Source organism: Coenobita brevimanus, chromosome 33 (assembly GCF_032717465.1).
Source record: "Coenobita brevimanus isolate Jiangsu-jjx chromosome 33, ASM3271746v2, whole genome shotgun sequence".
NCBI classification, from domain to species: domain Eukaryota; kingdom Metazoa; phylum Arthropoda; class Malacostraca; order Decapoda; family Coenobitidae; genus Coenobita; species Coenobita brevimanus.
In genome coordinates, this window is record NC_136986.1 from 30984882 (window position 1) to 31002381 (window position 17500).

The window sequence follows — 17500 nt, forward strand, 5'->3', positions numbered from 1 at the left end:
GGCCTACCTCGCCTCCTCCCTCCTTCAGATTCGCTCTGATAGACCTTTTTCACCACTCTATTGTTAGCCATTCTCTCCACATGACCATACCACTCAGTACACTCTCTTCGATTCTGGTGTCCACAGACTTCCTCATTCCACACCTTTCACTAATCACATTATTTCGTATCCTATCCACTCTGTATATTCAACATACATTCCTCAGCATTCCCATCTCCACTGATCTCACTCTTGAGTTTTCATTTTCATGCCACACCATAGTCTCACATCCATATGTTAAAGTTGGCACTAACACTCCTTCATGTAAGCCTCGTGCAGCTGCAACATTCAAGCCTCTGTTTCATATCATGGGCTTCATTCCACCAGCTACATTCCTTCCTTGTGTCACTCTACTTTCCACTTCTTTTGCACATTTTCCTCTCTTTTCTATCACTGTACCCAAGTATTTGAACTCTCTCACCAATTCCAGTCTCTCTCCATTCACTCAAACATCGCACTGGGAGTCACCTTCTCTCTTAGTAACCATCACTTTACTCTTTTCTACATTTACTCTCAAGGCGCGACGTTCACAGACATCAGCAAAACTCTGCACTGGTCTACGAAGGTCTTGTCCGGTATTTGCCAGTAGTACTGCATCATCAGCGTACAACAAATTTGAGACATTCCATCCACCACCACTCATTACCAACCCCATCCCCCTCTCCATTACTCGTATTTTTACTTCTCTTATCATCTCATCCATATATATATATTGAACAACCATGGGAACATCACACAACCTTGTCTCACGCCCACACCAATCGTGAACCATTCACTTAGATGCCCATTAACTCTTACATATGCTTCACTACCATCATAAAATCTCTTGACGGCACCTACCAGCTTACCATCTACACCGTACATGCGCAAAACTTTCGACAATCCTTCTCTGTCCACTTTGCTGTATGCTTTTTCCAGATCCATGCATGCCAAAAACACCTTATGGTCCTTCTCACAAGCCTTCTCCACTATCTGTCTCACTGTAAATATTTGATCCACACATCCTTTGCCACTCCTAAAGCAACCCTGTTCATCACTCACTAGGACTTCTTATCTCTCTTACTTCTCTATAATAATTCTTCCATATACCTTACCTTCCACACTCAACACTCTTATGCCACGATAATTCTTGCTCTCACTTCGCTCACCTTTATTTTTGCACAGGGGTACAATCACAGCCTTTTTCCAGTCTGCCGGCACAGCTTCACTCATCCCTGCCTTCTTACATATCTCCAACAAGCACTTCATTCCGCTCTCTCCATTACATTTTATCATCTCTACATACACCTTGTCAACCCCAGCTACTGTCCCATTTTTAAGCCGCTTCACAGCACTCTTCACCTGTGCGAGTGTCACTTCTCCTGGCACTGCATTCCTTCTCTACACACTCCCAAAACCAATCATGTTTACAGTAGCTCTGCTTTCTCCATTCCCATTCATCAGGCTTTCAAAATATTCTTTCCATCTGCTCCATACTTCATCCCCATGGGTTAATAATCTACCACCTACATCCTTCACACCATTACATTTCTTTCAGCTTTCACATCTACATTTTTGCACCTCTTTCCAGAATAACTTCCTATTATCAGAGTAGTTTGCTTTCATTTTTCCTCCTAGATCATCATTTACCTCCTTCTTTTCCTTTTCATTAGTCTCTTTATGTATTTCTTGCTCTCACTATATTCAGTTCTAATTTCAACTGAACCCCTGTCCACTCTAGCCACTTCTTCCTCTTTTCCTCCACTGCTGTCTTAACCACTTCATCCCACCATGCCGTACCTTTCCTCTTTGTTGTTACTCTTGCCACACCACACACCGCTTTAGCATTTCTAACTAAGCAATCCCTATATGCATTGCACAGGCTGTCCAGATTCACTTCATTCCAATTCACTGATTCTAACTCCTCCTCTACTTTGGTCCTGTATTCGTCTGCCATTTCTTTGATCCACAGCTTCTCGACTTTCAGTCTTTCTCCCTGACTGCTACTCTCTTTCCTGGTCCACCTCACTCCCCTCAGCTAGATCTTGCATACCAGAATCATATGATCTGATAGACCTCCACATCGTTCTCGCACGGCTTTCGTATCAGCAACCATTCCCAGCATTGACCTCTCAACGAGCACGTAATCAATCAAGCTCCTTTCAACAGGATCCCCGTTCCCTCTATGTCATGTACGTTTATGGGCATCTTTGTGTTTGAAATACGGGTTACAAATGCACAGCCTCCTTTCCTGACACATATCCTTCAATTGCTTCCCATTATTATTTTCCATTGGTACTCCATTACAACCCATTATGTTATCCTCAGGACTATACCTCATACCAATTAATCTGGCCAGACATGTATGGCAACACTGTTCCTGCCGAGATTCTGATTGGCTAGAGGTGTTTGTTCGATTTAGTTGTTGTTTAAACCGATACTGTCTTTATTATCAGATGTGATACTGCGTTTGTCGACAATACAATCGTCACAAGCAATAAGAAATCCGTTATATACTTATCAACAATGAAATATTCGTAGGAAGATAGAGATATGAGTCAACAAAGTATTATAACAGTCCAAGTCAAGGTCAGCATTCGAACAATTCCTTTAAATCTCCGACACTCCATAACATAACAGAAAATTAAGGAAACCTGCTTAATCTAAGCGTTGGTGTAACACACATTTAAATTTTAAGATCAGTTTGTACTGTGATAATAGAGGAGATATAATGAAATAGTTTTCTTTTAGCGTACGTTGATTTTCGCAATTTTTTCAAACCTCCCTCCCCGCAGAACTCGTCTTTAATTAGAATTTGTAATTATTCAGAGTTGTGGCACGATTTAAGGGTGCGGATTGATCTTAAATTTAAATGTGTGTTATACCAACGCTTAGATTAAGCAGGTTTCCTTAACTTTCTGTTATATTATGGAGTGTCGAAAGATTTAAAGGAATTGTTCGAATGCTGACCTTGACTTGGACTGTTATAATACTTTGTTGACTCATATTTCTATCTTCCTACGAATATTTCATTGTTGACAAGTATACAACGGATTTCTTATTGCTTGTGACTATTGTACTGTCGACAAACTCAGTATCATATCTGATAATAAAGACAGTATCGGTTTAAACAACAACGAAATCGAACAAACACCTCCAGCCAATCAGAATCTCGGCAGGAACAGTGTTGCCATACATGTCTGGCCAGATTAATTGGTATGAGGTATAGTGCCTACTCCTCCACCTCCATTCATATTGCCCATTACAATCACTATATACTCCTGGGCTATTCTCCCACTGCTTCATTAAGCTCATCCCCAAACCTGTCATTTTCTCTCTCACTCCTGTCCTCACACGGTGCATACGCTACAATCACCGCCACTTTCACCTTCCCAAACTTGAACTTGACATACATACACCTCGAGCTGAAATATTTGTAGTCTCTCATTTCACTCTGCCATATCTCATTCATCAACAAAGCAACTCCTTCCTTGCATTTTCCTCGCCCATTCATGCCCGATCTTACACATTTCACACCTTCCCACTCCTTCACTTCACACCCTATCATATATATATATATATATATATATATATATATATATATATATATATATATATATATATATATATATATATATATATATATATATGAAAGCCAGATTCAATTTCAGAAGTGAAAGAAAGAAGATGAGTAAAGATAAAAAGATATGCCCAATAATAGTAAACGAAAACAAAGTGAAGCTTGGACGTTGTTGGAAGGTCACAAGTCAAGAGTGAGAGCAGTGGAAATGAGTTATTTAAGAGGAGCCTGTGGAGTCACATGGAGAGACAGGCTGACGAATGAGGATATAAAGGAGCGTTGTGGTGTTGATGTGGATGTAATAGGAAGCGTTATGGGGAACACACTGAGGTGGTTTGGCCATGTGGAGAGGATGGAGGGTGAAAGACTGACGAAGAGAGTGTATGTGAGTGAGGTGGAGGGGGGAAGAGGGAGGGGGAGGCCGAGGATGAGATGGAGGGATGGGGTGGAGAGGTATATGAGATAGAGGGGTGTGAGTTGGGAGCAGGGCAGTGAAATGGCGGGGGACAGGGCGACTTGGAGGCGATTTGTTTGTGGCCACCCCAAACGGGATTGAGGCGTCTGGCAATAGATAGATAGAGATAGATAGAAAACAAAGTACCGGTAGCCTTTCAGTTGGAAATAAGGAACAGATTTCAGGCTCTCAGTAATGCTGAATGTGACATTGATGAGCTGAATGACAGACTAACAAAAGTCCTAAAAGAATCAGCGGAGGTAGTAGGAAAACCTAATACAACCAAAGCCAAGAAATATTCAGAAGACACTCGAGCTTATGAAAAAACTAAAGGAAATGAAAGTAAAAACAAAGAAAGACGAAATAGAACGAGCGGAATTAAATAAGATTATCAACAAATGACAAAGAGAAGAAAAGAGAAAGAGAAACGTGGATCAGATCAAAGAAACCATCAAAAATTTGAAAAAGTCTGAAACAGGTCCGAAGTAAAATGGCACTAGGAATGCAACAAATGACATCACTGAAAGACAAAAACGGTGAAGTCATTAAATGCAGAGATAAGATGGTGAAGAGTTGAAGAATTTTACAAAGAACTGTATGCATCAAAGACAGAAGTACCAATAGCTAACTTTTCTGTTGACACAAGTGAAGTACCTGAGGTAAAACCAGACGAAGTAAATATTTCTCTTAACAATATGAAAAGAGGGAAAGCTCCGGGAGATGGAATAGTAACAGATTTACTGTTAGATGCAGGAGTAGAAGTACAAAATAGGCTTGCTCACTTATTTACCCACTATATAAAACAGAAGAAAATTCCCAAAACATGGTGTAATGCAATTGTTATTTTACTTTACAAAAAAGGTGACTCAAAAGACCTTAGTAACTATCGACCCAGTAGCTTGCTATCAGTCATTTATAAACTCTTCATTAAAGTCCTTACGAACAGAATTACAACAATTTTGGAGGAAAACCAACCTCGTAAACAGGCAAGATTCCGAAGCGGGTATTCGACCACTGATCATCTACACACAATGAATCAGCTAACTGAGAGAACTACAGAATATAATAAACCACTGTGCTTAGGTTTTGTTGATTACGAAAAGGCTTTTGATTCAGTGGGGCACATAGCAATTATAAATTCATTGCGAGAGCAAGGAGTGAATGAGAACATTGTAAAACTGCTAGAAAACATATATAAAGAGGGAACTGCTACAGTTAAACTACATAACTCAGAAAAAAAAAAATAAGATTGAGAAGGGTGTGCGTCAGGGAGATACAATTTCACCAAAATTATTTACAGCATGCCTAGGAAGTATTTTCAGAAAGCTAGACTGGGAAAACAGAGGAGTGAACATAGATGGAGAAAAGGTAAACCATTTAAGATTTGAAGATGACACTGTCCTAATCTCAGAAACAGCGGAGGCATTGCAAGAAATGGTGAATGACCTGAACAGAGAAAGTCTGAAAGTAGGACTGAAGATGAACCGGAGTAAAACTAATGTTTAATCCACAAACACCAAAGAGCGTCATCAGAATAAGCGATGAAATTCTTGCAGAAGTTGAGTACAATTACTTGGGACAAATACTAAAATTAACGAAAGGTCATGATAGCAAAATAAAAAGACACATTAAAATTGGATGGAAAGCTTTCGGTAAACATAGAGATAATATGGAAAGTAGCTTGCCAGTTTGTATGAAACGAAAAGTATATAAAGAATGTATAATTCCAGCGATGACGTATGGTTGTGAGACCTGGAAACTGACAAAATCAATGGAAAAAAAATTAATCCGTTCTCGAGAACAATGGAAAGGTCAGTGTTGGGAATATCTTTAAGAGACAGGAAAAGATCAACTTGGGTGAGAGAGCAGTATAAAGTCCAAGATATTATAGAAGTTATAATAGAACAGAAATGGAGGTGGGCAGGCCATATAGCAAGAATAAGGGTAACCGATGGAGCAAGAGGCTGACTGACTGGACACCAAGACATTGTACGCGTAGCAGAAAAAGGCCAGACAGGAGATGGAGAGATGAGATGGAGAAATTCGCAGGAAAAACGTGGCAAAGATTGGCTCAGTCAAGGAATTTGTGGAAAAGGTTGAGGGAGGCCTTTGTTCATCAATATATATATATATATATATATATATATATATATATATATATATATATGTGTGTGTGTGTGTGTGTGTGTGTGTGTGTGTGTGTGTGTGTGTGTGTGTGTGTGTGTGATATACAATAGACGGATAGATAGATAGATATTTTCCATCTCTCTCTCTCTCTCTCTCTCTCTCTCTCTCGTTTTATATATATATATATATATATATATATATATATATATATATATATATATATAATGTATATATATATATATATATATATATATATATATATATATATATATATATATATATATATAAAACCCATTGGAGCCCAGTGTCCAGAGTATTGGACACAACTGGGATTTTTCAAGTCTTTATAAAGTAGGGAACCCCCGGATAGGGGCTTATGAGCTTCGCGACTGTGAGCCGATAGGCGGAGGGCGGTACGCTTAGTACCCTCCCAGGGCCGTGCCTCGCCCAGCACCCCTGAGATCCAATGGGATATATATATATATATATATATATATATATATATATATATAAATACGGTATGTATATGTATACATATACTCGTCTATCTATCTATCTATCTATCTATATACCTAGGCTGCTTCCCCCAAGGAAAGGGAGGTAGCCGAGACAGGACGACTCACTCTCCATTTACTCATCCATTCAAACACATTCATTTGCATCTTAGCCCCAAAGGGGAGAACGGACAGATCCTCACCGCACCACACCGCACAAGGGTCAACTGGGCAATGCAATCAGTGACATCCGCAGCAGGGCCCGACAGCAGAACTGGTTTACCCCTGCCACATCATAACAGACCCATCCCCTTACCCGCACCTGACCTGACTAGCTGATCAGACCAAATGCGGGAGAATATCCCCTCAGGGCTGCGTCATCACTTATTCATTCACAATTTCTCTCCATTTATTTCTGTCACGCACAGCCACTCTTCCTTGCTCAACAGACATCCCTCTCGCATCCAGCGCTCTCTTCACACTGTCCATCCATCCTATTCGTGGTCTTCCTCTCAGCCTTACACCTCTCACATCAGATCTAGTTATCTTTTTCACCAATCGCTCATTATCCATTCTCTCCATATACTCGTACATACTTATATAAATCTATATATTATATACATTATTTATAGATTGATAGATAAATAGATAGATAGATAGGCAGATATAAAAAGACAGATATAGATTGATAGGTCGATCGATAGATAGATGGAGATAGACAGGCAGATACAGGGAGATATATAGATTTATTGATCGATCGATAGACAGATATTCAGACATAGAGGTGGATAGGCATTGACTGATAGATCGATAGATAGATAGAGAGATACTGTAGATAGGAAGACAAAAATGCATAGCCATTGTCTCTATAGAAAATAAAAGGAAAGCACGAGACGCAGCCCACTGGGATATTCAGTTAAGAGCCAGTCGCAAGTTCCTGTCAACCAGAGACATCCTAGAGGCAGTGACGGAAACTGAAAGGTCATTCACACATAGTGATCCACATACAGCATCTGAAAGTACCCATCGATTACACTGTTAATGGACACAGGAAAGAGTGCAATGCTAAGGATACACCACTGCGACGCCTCATCTTGAAGTACACTGGCATTAGAAAGCACACCCACCCACTCTGACTCTTAAAAAAACGGATTGATAAAAACTGATAAATTAAAATAGGCAAATGCCCAAGAAGACCAAACTCATGAAGTGAAGGTAAAATGCCATGACGCCAGGTAGAGTCGTTTGCCTTCTGCAGACTGAACAAAACCTTGACCTGTTTGGTTAGTGGAATATATATATATATATATATATATATATATATATATATATATATATATATATATATATATATATATATATATATATATATATACAGTATATACGTATTATACGGTATTAAGCTGGGAATGTCGTAGCAGTATTTTTTTTAAATTACTGAACACAATGTCATACCTAACTATATATATATATATATATATATATATATATATATATACACACAATATATATATATATATATATATATATATATATATATATATATATATATATATATATATATATATATATATATATATACACAATATATACGTATTATACGGTATTAAGCTGGGAGTGTCGTAGCAGTATTTTTTTAAATTACTGAACACAATGTCATACCTGACTGTATAATGATCGCTAGAGCGAAATTTATTTCCTACAAGATTTATTTGGAATAAATCCATTTCCTATTAGAATGAAGAGTAACAGTAAAGTGCGCTTTATGAGCGCGTGATGAGCGAGTGAGTGTTTGTACATGCGCTGATCATCATAATTTCATCTTGGTGTAAACTTTCAACATTTCTAGCGAGAACTGCGTTGGTAAACGCTTGGCTACTAATCGAATGATAAAACTCAGAAATGGGGCGATTATCCTTGCTGATTTACCCCCCCCCCAAAAAAAAAGGTTCATGTAAAAATAAGAGCGTAATATCCGATACTTGTTATAGTTCATGCAAGAAAAAAGTCTTACAACGGGAAATCCATTAATTGAGTTCATAAGCCCTGGGTATATTCCCTTGTAAAGCTGGGATTCCTAGGGGTTTCTTTGGCCTCATGAGCAACTATATAGCAAAAAACAAAATTTATTGAATCTATCTACCATCAACTGAAAGAATCTCATCTCTATCTAACATAGTAGAAAATTTATTAGCCTCTGAAAACCACTGCTGTCCGGCCGTGTCGTATCTGGCCGCTCATTTCTCAGCTGAACGTCAACATTGCTTCGCTACGCTCGTAATCAAGTAAATGTTCTCTTTAATCCAATACAAGCTCAATGATACTCGGTGGATTGGCTGATCAAGTTATACGAAGTTAACGTATACAACCCTGTGACTGAGAATAAGGATTCACTCCATACTTTAACAGGTAGATTAAAATAACATAAATTTTTAGTATTCTGCATGAAACAGACTTTCACAATTTAAGATATTTTAATATCAGTTTTCGTGGCCTGAGCTGATAGATAGATGATCAGTCTAAGCTTCACATTATCTTGTAACTCCTTTTACTCTGACCATCTTGGCAATACTACACACCTATGGATGGATATTTATTTTTAAACAGTAGTATATCACTTCTCATTCTCCACTTTCTCTTGCTACGAAAGATAATATAACCTGTCTACTTATGCACCGCTATAAAATATTTTTGTTCAAAGTTTAACAATAATTCTGCAATGCCAGTTGTGTCACTGTCATCAACAAAAGCATGAGTTTCTAAATCAGTAAAATGATTAAGCAAAATCAGCACATTTACGAGTATAAATTTACTACATCCACTTTTCTCGCAGGTGGTGCTTCAGATAATAGTCTTACCTCGATTAAATTACTTTAACTCGCCTGCTTCCCCTTTAATGCTCTTGGTTTCTTTCCTTCCAAAGTGAGTGCACAACCTTATGCAGGAGATGGCCAAAGCCTACAAAACCAACTTTGTTCAAGTGAAGACCATCCTCTGTTAATAAAGCCGGCTGCTGGTAAAAATTTGTTCCGCGTGCTAACAAACTCTACACCTCACTAAAACAAAGGGACCTTAACTGGTTATTATGACTGAGAGCCTTGCTGCAGAATACGTTCTCAGCAGTTTCAGGAAGTACCATTGAGATTCACACGTTTTAGTCTTGGTCCTGCGGTGCCTGACCATCATCTTGAATAACTCCAAAAGTTCCTCTGATCTGGTCTTTACCACATCATTAATACCAGCGTGAACAGCTACAAGAGTATTTTCAGTTGAACAATTGATAACTTCATTGAAAACCTCACTCACGTCATTAATTCTTGCACGTGATAAACAGAAATGCCTTTTTACCAAGTTGGCTTTGGAAGATGGAATTTCCTGGCATCTGCACCTCACGGGGCTCCTCTACCGAGTCGGCAAAGTTTTGAATTTGTTAGAAGTTAACACGCATGACAGTACTCTTCTACAGCACTCTCGCTTCATTCAGCGCTTTACTATGCTTTGTCGCATTTTATTGTGTTCCACTATGTATTCATCACACCTAGTAACTCCCAGCCAGTCTTGCATAACTGTCTACACTAGGCTACACTTGTCAGATGAGAATGATGCTGGTATGTTTCCCCTGATATTCTCCAGTTTTTAGGTTAGCTGGTGATATTGCTGAGATCGAAAAATAACCTTGCAGTTATTAAAATACGCCTTCTCTCATTGATATACCAGCGGTGAGCCTGATACAGTATGTTAAACATCATTCTACCAGCATCCAACTTAAGTGACCAACATAGCTGGATTTGAAACCTGGGCATCGCAGAACGAGAGGTGAATGCAGTAACCACCGAAAGCAAGCCTTTTATAACAGAAGCATCCACAGAATGAGAGAGAGGTCGGAACTCGAGAGACCTTTTTTAGAATCTCTGGCTGTTCCACCTTACCTCACCTTGGAAGCGATTTGTTTGTGGCCACCCCGTATGGGATTAAGGCGTCTGGCAATGAATAGATAGATAGGGTCTGATACATCCGAGGGAGAGTAAAAGAATTCACAAGGGCTATAATTTTATATAGACTGTATGTATGTATCTCAGTCTACACATCTATCTACCTATCTTTATATTTTTTATCTATCTACTTATTTTTGTACTTATTTATTTACATATTACAATTATCTTATACAGGGTATACCAGGAAACACGTGCACATCTTCGGGAGGTGGTTACATGGTTATTATAATCAAGAAAAATTATATGGACAAATATATGGGCAAGCTTCCAAATCTGTCATTAACTAACCCTGACCCGGTAAGTGGTTGGCCTAGTGATTTCATACCACCGAAAATGTGAAGTGGATGCACTCATTGCAGCTTTTTTAGCCAACCCATGGGTGAGTCCACGCCACTTAACTGAGGGGAGAAAAACAGATAATGGGGCCGTTTAGCAGCTGTGTGTATCACAGTGACTGATGGACATAAGTAATTCATAAAATACAGTATATATATTACTGAAGTAAAACAGCCGTCTGAAGTTTGAAACATGTTTCGTGGTGCACACTATATAGTACCACGACTAGCAATTCATAAGATCTGTTGTGATTCCATTGTGTGTGTGTGTGTGTGTGTGTGTGTGTGAGTGAATGTGTGTGTGTGTGTGTGTGTGTGTGTGTGTGTGTGTGTGTGTGTGTGTGTGTGTGTGTGTGTGTGTGTGTGTGTGTGTGTGTGTGTGTGTGTGTGTGTGTCTGTCAGTGTGTGTGTGTGTGTGTGTGTGTGTGTGTGTGTGTGTGTGTGTGTGTGTGTGTGTGTAAAATGAATGAGCTCTCAAACAGTGCAATGTTCGCAACCAACAGATGGTCTGAGGGCCAAAAATATGAGTTTGCCTGTAACCTTGACCAATGACGGATTGTTGTCAATATCAGGGTGCTACCACACTCCTCAGAACAAAATCTCTTCATCCTTACCTAACTTAGTTCTTCCAGCATGAATAACCTAAAGAAATTAAAAAAAAATGTAAGTAGTCGACCATTTGACGGCGCCCTCTAACAGTGATTTTCAGATTTTCAAAATCATTTTCCACTTTCCCCCCAGCTTTTACCCTGAGCCTATTCACAGATATTGATCTAAATTAATTTAAAACTGTAAGGGGACCCAAACTTTCGACCTGTTATTATTCAGTATTTTCAGTATTTAAACCAAAATCGTCATCATCATCCGGATCTCCTTTTCCACCCTAGGGCAGGGTGAGGAGTAGCAATGTCCAGGCAGCCCAAATTTGCCCACCCCAATGGGCCACGTTTCCATTCACTCATCATTCAAACCTCCGAAATCCTGGCTGTACCTGATACGCCAAAAACATTCACCACGTTCTGTAGCTTCACATAAACGTATCCCATAGAGTCAAAATTTTGCATGTATAATTTATGGTGGTTCGATAACTAGAAACTTCAGAGAGCGCACACCTTCATCGATCCCAGTAAAATTTATGATTTACTGTTGTAAATCCTCTTTATTATCAGATTAATACTTTTATGGTTTCATATATTTTATTCTACGGTCTTAGTCTACCATGTTGCATAATCTCAGAGAACACATACCTCCACCAATGCCAATACTATTTACGATTTACTTCTGCATTCAAAAGTGATCCACCACAATTTTCCTGTTCTCTTCCTTGACAAAATCCCCATCTATCCATCAGACTTTCATCGATGTCTGATTACAACTTTCGGAATTGTACACAGTTAGAATAAGACATCAGTGAATACGAGTTTGGAATCTCCTCTCACAGGTATATCTCTCCACGCATGGAAACTTGTCCGCCAGTAGCCAAAATAAAGCTCTATATATGCTGAGTGCTTGGGAAAGTGTTAACTTACTTGTGGAATTATAATGGTACTAAACCCCACACAAGCCTACTTGTCCAAGCAATCACACCTCCTACTACCAGCAGCTTCACATCGGTTAAAGTACCGATATTTTTCTTTGAATTAATAAACTGGTGATCTATGTCACACAGTATGCTGACATTTATTCACAAAGTCCACATGACTTCCCGTAAGTCGAAGATGATGAGGCTCTAGGGATATGATGGTTGGCAGGGAGTACAATGATGTATATCAGTTAATGTCCAGGAATACAGACTGAAGTACATCTTACATTGTGACTGGTGTCATCATATTATTCAGTACTTTATTCTAACAGTATATTTTGCAATCCTCATACTGTACCTTGCCACTGTACTGATAGAACAATGAGAAAGTATTATCACTCTTGATCCAGATTTTGAACAAGGTTGTGCGTCAGCGTGTAGGTGGTGCAGGTGTTGGTGGTCAGAGCGGTCAAGGTGTGTGTGTCACCACGCCTCACCTCCAGCTCTCTCCACACCTCCAGGACCTTGACACATTGTTTGGCTACTACCAGAAGGATACCCTTGTGGTTAGTAACTAGGTAGATAGGTCATACAGGGATATTCAATGAGAGTATGTATTGCTATTACAATGCATTCGTCTCATGAGCTACGTATGATTTTTATTATGCATACCATTATTCTGCACAGGAAGGGCCTTTCACATTGACGAGGTTAGGTATCTTAATTACCCCCATGAATATGGGCATGTGTTTCCTTTTACACCCTGTGTGATGCCACGCAGTTATACTGAGATTTGGGATCTCCCATACTTCGTTATAATACTGTGAGCAACTCATTAATAAATTTGGAGATAATAGCTTACTAGTTTACTTTGAACATAATATCATTGACATTGTCATCGCTGGATAATTTCTGCACAGGTGCTGAGGTCACTGCAGTATTACACTATTATGAAACAAAAAATTGAGGCAGGCGTGACCAGTGTGAGGATCAGGCTGGTGAGATGGTATCCACACCACCACTGTCACCACGGCAACATCTATACCGACGTTCACCATCCCCCCGCAATTTCAAAGGTAAGGTAATTGTAATAATTTTAATCCAACATCCCATTTTCTTTTTTGGTGTGAGTTATTGTAAAATACTTTGGGGGTAGTTGACATCTACGGGACTGTGGGGTAATCAGGGAACATAACTCATTAAAACTGATGACATAATTTTTGTCTTATGCAGACTAATGTCAGACAGTTTTATTCAGCTTGAAAAGATATCGCTTGTGGTGAAATTGTTAGAAATAATCTCCATATACCGCTTCAGCCAGAGGATGTACTTTGTATTCTTGTCAGGCTGGTGGCAAAATTACTTTATTTAGATTCAGAGAGATTCTTCGGGGTAGAGTTAACATGTATGACTGAAATGCGGGTCAGTTCAGGGTAGAATAACTCTGTTGAGAAAAGCACTAACGGCCGTCAGTTCGTCGTCTCCATCATCATCATCATCATCATCATCATCAGCAGCAGCAGCAGCAGCAGCTGCAACAACAACAACAACAACAACAACAACAACAACAACAACAGCCTGAGTCAACCCACTGCAGGACAAAGGCCCTTCCAGTCTTTCTCCTCTCTGACTTATCGGTTGTTAAGTCGTTGCACCCAGTCCCAGCGAATCTTCGAATCTCGTCTCGCCATCTTGTCCTCTGTGAAGCTGTCTCTCACACTGGCTGTGGGCTGCCACTCGGTTGCTCTGATTGTCCATCTGTTATCTGTTTTATGTGATCTGCCTACATCATTTTTGTTTCTGATTGTAGAGATTAAACCCTCAAATTCCGTCTGGTCCTTCATCTTGGAAGTTATCTCTGTATCTCCATGTGACAAAATCCTTTCCATTCCTCTCTGAGCAATCCCTCATTGGCGTGCCAAGAATTATGTTCTTCTTCACGTTTCAGGTCTGTAATTTAGAACAGGAAGAACAGATTGATTATACAGGTATACAACCGATTTTCCGGCACCCTTGATTCCAGAGTATTGCAAGATGAACCAAATTGCCAGATTAACGGAGGACACATGTAATAATTCAACAATACACCACTGACCCACTAGCCTTTAGTGTAATAACACTCATGTTCTAATTTAAGTTACTTATGGAACAACTGAGCTTTGCTCATTAACATGCTACCCGACAAGTCCATTCCATCACTATAAAAGCTGTCGAAACCAGTGACCCGTGTAATCGTTGGTCTAAACCATCACTCAATCATGCACAGTACTCTCATCATCTTTTATAGGTTTTCTAATGTTCATTTGCTTCCTATGTCTGTACAGAATACCAGTATTTTTCCTTATGCTTCTTCAAATCATAAACTGTTGAGGAATCAATACCATATGTCACACAACTTCCACACGGGAACACCATGGTCCAGTTTTTTCAATATGGGTAACTAGTCTTGCGTTATTGTTTTTATTTTTATCATAGTAAAAATGTCTTGCTGCATTAAGTCCTTCCAAAATACATATTAGTACACCGATCTGACCAGAGGGTGAACAAAAACACACGTAAAGAAAAAGTCAGCCAATGTGATAGATAACTGGGTGGCTGCTTATTGGTAAATTTAATGGCGTACCTTCCAGCGACTGGCTTTCCCACGCAAAAAAAAGAAGAAAAAAAAAAGTAATAACGCTTAATGCGCAGAACACTCATTTATAGTGTCTCATCAGATACCAGTGATGGAAATGAGCGTTTGAAATGATTATGGAGGTATAATTGAAAATAAAGAGGTTATATAGTTTTTAAATGTAAACTGAACTAAAAGAACGAGAAATGTTATAAGAATTGTAGCATTCACAGGATCAGAAAGTAATGGTTAGGAATGATTGTTAGACTTTCATATTCACAAACAAAAACCACTGTTAGCAATACTGGGTCAAAGTTAGTTAGGAGATATATGAGAATGGTCATCTGTTTCACGATCGAGAGAAGCAGAATTGGTATAAGCACTGCTGATCCAGTCCCTCCAGTCTTTACAGGAAAGACTTGGAGAGACGCAAGTCAAGAGCAAGAGCAGTGGAAATGAGTTATCTGAGAGAAGCATGTGGAATTACATGGAGACTGACAAATGAGGAAGTGAAGGAGCGTTGTGGTCTGAGAAATTACCAATATGCCGGGAATCGAACCCGGGACTCTCAGGTGAGAGCCAGGCAGCATACCACTACACCACGACCAGGTAAAAGTTAACTCACGTTGTCACAATCTTGTAACCAACGTCCCTCCGTCCCCACTGTGGGCCTGAAGATTGTGACAACGTAATTTAACTTTTACCTGGTCGTGGTGTAGTGGTATGCTGCCTGGCTCTCACCTGAGAGTCCCGGGTTCGATTCCAGGCATATTGGTAATTTCTCAGATGATTTTTCCTGTGTAAAATACAGGTTTCTCTCTTCTCTTCCAGCGTTGTGGTGTGGATGTGATAGAAAGAGGAGAATTTCAGTGGATTGGTTTGGTCATGTGGAATAGATGGAGAATGAGAGGCTCTCTAGTAGAATGTATGTGAGGTGGAGAAGGATGAGACAATGGGATGGAGTAGAGAGGTATATGAGAAAGTGGGCTGTAAGTTGGGGGGAAGGCAGCGAAATGGCAGGGGACAAGGCGATATAGAGGCGATTTGTTTGTGGCCACCCTTTACGCAATTAAGGGGTCTGGGTATAGACAAATAGACAGATAGATTGGGGTATTAAGCAAAAAAAGTTAACGTAATCTTATTGGCCTTGAACTAATCAACATTTACTCTCATTTATTTCTTTTTTTGGTTTTGACACTGCGGTAGTTTTGCGGACCAATTAACCCTGTTCAAGGAGTTTTGACTGTATTGCAATAAACTGATGTTTACGTTTGGCATACCACCGACACTTGCATCTTTGTTAGAAGCCATAACTAGGGTTAAATTTAAGTAAAATAGCCCTAGAATCAGAAGAAATCAGGGATCACCACAAAGACATGCAATGTAAGTGAGCACGCGCTAAGCTCAGTGCCATCTGTGGCCAACTGGTAAACTAGTTTGGTGGGCACAGGAATTTTAAGTGCCTTTGGTAATTTTGTTAGAATTAAAAGAGGTGCCGGACCATCCCATGCTGGAAAACTGTTGATGTACAGTACTTGTATAACCATCTTTCTTGGCATATGGTACTTGTTTATCCTTCATATTATTATGTACTCTAGTGTGTCAAAGGCTGTACATGCCATTACTGTTCCTCGCTTTTTTTTATTTTTTTTTTTTTATGTGTCCGACTCTGGGCATAGGCTTCACAGCCTGCACTCAAGGCCCAGTAGTCCTCCTACATACCATACACCTCTCTACATGTCACCACTTCGGCGCTAACACCCACCGTCCAAATTGAATACATGCTAGGGATGTCTCATACAGGACTGGTGCATTGGTATTAGCGGGGGTACTTTTATGACATGTCGGCGGGTCATCTGGTAGATCAGGAATGTCTGCTTTCATGAAATTCAAATCCTTAAACTGTTCCCTGCCCCAGCCGGGATTCGAACCTGGGTCCAACAGGACTGCAGGCCGCCTCTCTACCGATTCAGCCACCGCCTCCCCCTTGATTACAGTGTTATGAGTTGGGTCCGCCTGAAAAGTCTGCATTCAGCTTAATCTATTTCTTCACATTAAAGATAATTTCTGTCTTCATCATAATTATTTTCAAGCCTACCAAGAGACTCCCTGTTCAGGTCACTCATCATTTCTTATAATATTCCCCTGATTCAGCTAAAAGTTCTTTGTCATCTGCAAATCAAATATTGTTCAGTTGCACATCGTTTACATTATTTCTTTTGTCATCCTAATCTAATTTTTTAAAACATCCTTTAGGCACGCACCGAATAACTTGAGGGAAACTGGGCCCCGTACTTCTTAACCTGCATCTTCTGGTAATCCTTATGGGGTTTTATGATGGCCATACCGTCACTGTAGATA